The sequence below is a fragment of the Mastomys coucha genome, unplaced genomic scaffold, assembly GCF_008632895.1.
Source record: "Mastomys coucha isolate ucsf_1 unplaced genomic scaffold, UCSF_Mcou_1 pScaffold2, whole genome shotgun sequence".
Classification (NCBI taxonomy): Eukaryota; Metazoa; Chordata; class Mammalia; order Rodentia; family Muridae; genus Mastomys; species Mastomys coucha.
In genome coordinates, this window is record NW_022196902.1 from 498,312 (window position 1) to 502,686 (window position 4,375).

Sequence of the window (4,375 nt, forward strand, 5' to 3'; positions counted from 1 at the left end):
CACTACCACCACCACCACCACCACCACCACCACCACCATCATCACCACCATCATCACCACCATCATCATCACCACCATCACCACCACCACCACCAAACACCTGACCAAGTTCTTCAGTGTTTAGCTGTAATGATACGTGTTGGCTAGTTTTTGTTAATCTGAGTTATCAAACTATCGAGTTAACAAACTAAAGTTATCTAGAAAGAAGGACGTTCACCTGATAACTTCCTTCTATCACATGGGCCTGAATGCAATTCTGTGGGGGCATTTTCTTGATTAATGATTGATGTGAGAACACCCAGCCTACTATGGATGGAACCACCCCTGGACTGATGGTCCTGAGTTGTTTAGAAATAAGGCTGAGCAAGCCACTAAGCAGCATTTCCCCATGGTTTCTGCATTAGCTCCTGTCTTGGCTTCTTCCAGTGGTGAACAATAAACCCTTTCTTCCCCAACGCACTTTTGACTAGGTGCTTGATGACAGCCACAGGAGCCAAACTTCATCATGCCTACAGTCACTTCCCTAGTCCTCCTTCCAAAGACGTTCTTTCCATCTTTTGGACTTTTGAAGTGCTTACTTTGTATCTTTCAGAATACTAAACTAGAGTCTCTCATTTCCATTTACATCCCATGTCCTTGACAACATAAATACATCTTGACCTTTGCATCTACCTTAGTCCCAGGCACTGTTCCTGTTCATAAGAGATATAACAACTATTTAAGTGAATAAATGAATATTTAAATGTTTAAAGTAGTTCAGTAGAATGCAAAATTGGCACAAATAATACATTACGGGCTGAACTAAATTTTCAGCTTGCAAACATTTACTGTTCTTACAGTATAATGATATGTACCAAGATGGCCAGTTTTAATTGTCAACTTGGTATAGCCTAGGATTGCCTGGGGAAAGAACCTCAATGAGAGACTGTCTACATCACATGGCGTGTGGGCATGCCTGTGGAAGATTATCTAGGATGTCTTAACCAATTTGGGGAGACCCCTCCCTAAATGAGGGTGGCACCTTATGATAGCACCCTAGATTAAAGGTTATGGCAAAAGGAGTTTTTAGTTTTTTTTTCTTGGCCTTCACTCTGGCTGGCCAATTCATCTATCCACTCTGCTGCTGCTTCTGGTTCCATCCCTAATATTAGAACTAGCATTAGGGTTTAATCTACATTAAATTATTTTTTCTTGTTTCTAAAACCAAGCTTAATTTTATACTTTCTAGTTAAAACTATTTACAAATGTTCCATATCATCTTAAATTAGCAAATAAAGGGTTGAAGTGGGAAAATCTGCCTTCATCCTTGATGATAACTTCTGGTCCTTCAAATGGTGCTTAAGAAACAAATTGAGTCTATGGTCATATAAAAGTACTTATTTCAAAATCAAAAAAATGTTTTTCAACATGTGACATGTTTAGTCAATAGTCATTGTTATCCTTGAATACTCTCCATGTATTCATGAATAAAGATAGAATATTGGGAATATCCAATAAAGATACAGTCCTTAGATAACAAATGATTTTCACATAGTGTGGCTGCTCATCCTGATATCAACTTGACTACATTGGAACTAACTAAAAACCCCAAAATGGAAGGTACACCTAGGAGGGACTGTTGATTAATTTGAAGTAGAAAGATCCACTTCTAATCTGGATCTTTGAGGTAGGAAGACATGCTTCTAGTTGTGACAGGATTTTCCCTGTCTAATTACATTAAAATATTAGTGCAGCAGGAGGCCTGTGATTGGACAGGGAAAAGGAGGTGGAGCAAAGAGTTGCAGGGAGAGAGAGCGACTCAGAGGAGGGAGGAGGAGAAGCCAAGATGGAGGTGGATGGACAGAAAGATGATCCTGATCCTGACTGGTTTTTAAATAGCCATAGGTAGTTATGATATTATAAAGGATAGAATAATTGGGATAATTTGTCTAATCTAGGTGGGCAGCTTTATCATTATCAATTGGTTCCAAAATTTTTGAATTGGCATCTTTTTAATTGAGAATTTACTGGTATATAAATCTGACTTGTTAATTATAAGCTTCTAGAGTTCTGTTTCTACTCATACAAACTCTAGTTTTGTTTGGTGGCTGGGTGTTATGGCGGCTGCCCGTTGTGTGGGGCTGGCATGGCAGCAAAGGGAACACCCAGAAAGTTGGTGGGCAGAGAGTAGCTGGATGGAACTTGGAATATTCTTTTTAAGTATTTCCTGAAACATTTAATTCAGATCTTTTGAGCTGGGAAAAGATAGTCCTTAAATCGAGATTTTGAGGCGAGAAGAGTCTCCTTTAATCCAGATCATCTGAGCTGGGAAAATCCACCTCTAATTGGGCCACACCTGATGATAGCCTATATAAGGACATAGAAAATGGAAGCTTTAGCTTTTTGCCTGTGTCCTCTTCCCCTGATAGCAACGCCATTCCTTCGTTGGCTTTAGAAACTATTTCTCTGGGATCCCAGCATACATTGAACACAAGCTGAGACATCCAGCCTCATGGACTGAGCAACTACTGGATTCTTGGACTTTTCATTCACAGTAGCCATTGTTGGACTAGCTGGACCACAGCTTGTAAGTCATTCTAATAAATTTGATTTCTCCGTGTTTAGAGAGATTCATCATGTAAGTTCTGTCACCCTAGAGAACCCTGACTAATACGGATGAAGCTACTAAGTGAGAAGAGCTTTAGGACTGGAATGTAGCACTTGGGAGGCAGAGACAGGAGCAGCTCTGCGAGTTTGAGGCCAGCTTGATCTACACCGAGAGTTCCTGGCAAGGCAGGGCTACACAGTAAGAGCCTGTCTCATAACAATGTGGTCCACTGTTCCTTGATTTAGAGTTGATAGACATGGGTTCTTATACTTTGGAGATGATCATTGTTTCTTTTACTTTTTAAAAATTTAATGTACTTATTTTACATCTGATGAAAGCTTCCCCTCCTCCCCTCCCAGACCCTCCCTTTCACCTGCTCTGTCCCCATCCCCCTCCCTTTCTCCTCAGAGAACAGGAGGCCTCCATGGATATCAACCTGCCTTGGTATATCAAGTTGCAGTAGGACTAGGTACGTCTTTTCGGAGCCTAGACAAGGCAGCCCAGTTAGGGGAAAGGGATCCAAAGATAGGCAACAGATTCAGAGATAGCCCCTGCTTCTGTTGTTAAGGGTCTCACATGAAGACCAAGCTGCACATCTATTACATATGTGTAGAGGGTCTAGGTTAGTCCTGTATATACTCTCTGGGTGGTAGTTCAGTCTCTGTGAGCCCCTATGGGCCCAGGTAAGTTGATTCTATAGGGTTTCTTTGTGTGTTCTTGACCCCTCTGGCTCCCATTTGTAAGTATAGGAGAATATCATGAATAGTGTCAGGAGTGAACTTTTTCCTTCATGGCATGGATCTCAAGCTGGGCCAGTCATTGATTGGCCATTCCCTCAATTTCTGCCCCACCTTTATCCTAGCACATCTGTCGGCAGGACAAACTGTGGATCGGAAGGTTTTATGGGAGGGTTGTTGTCCTCATCACTCCATCGGAAGTCTTGTCTGCTTACTGGAGATGTCCATTTCAGGCTTCGTATCCTCCATTGCTAGGAGTTTTAGCTAGGGTCACCCTCAGGTCTCTTGGAGTTTCCATTGTCCTAGGTTTCTAGTTTGTCCCAGAGATGCCTCCCCCATCCCTATCCCAATTGTCTCTCCCACATCCTCCTCACACTTGATTCCTCCTGTTCCCCTCTCCCACCTAGTTTTCTCCCCCCATTCACCCCTCCCCATATCTATTTTATTTTCCCTTCACAGTGAGATTTAAACAACCTCCTTGGGCTGTTCCTGTTACTTAGTGTCTTTGGTTCTGTGGATTGTAGCATCACCCTGCACTTTATGGCTAATACCCACTTATGAGTAAGTATATACCATGTGTGTCTTTCTGGATCTGGGTGACCTCAATCAGGATGGTATTTTCTAGTTCCATCTATTCGCCTACAAAGTTCAAGATGCATTTGTTTTTAATAGCTGAGTACTATTCCATCAAGTAAACAAAGAACATTTTCTTTATCTACTCTTCAGTTGAGGGGTTGTTTCCAGTTTCTGGCTAATACAAATAAAGCTGCTATGAACATAGTGGAGCATGTATCTTTGTGGTATGGTGGAGCATCTTTTGGGATATGCCCAGGAGTGCTATAGCTGGGTATTGAGGTAGAACCATTTCCAGTTTTCTGAGAAACAGCCAAATTGATTTCAAAGTGGCTGTACAAGTTTGCACTCCCACCAGCAATGGAGGAGTGTTCCCCTTGCTCCACATCCTCTCCAGCATGTGCTGTCACTTGAGTTTTTGATCTTAGCCATTCTGACTGGTTTAAGATGGAATCTCAGAGTTGTTTTGATTTGCATT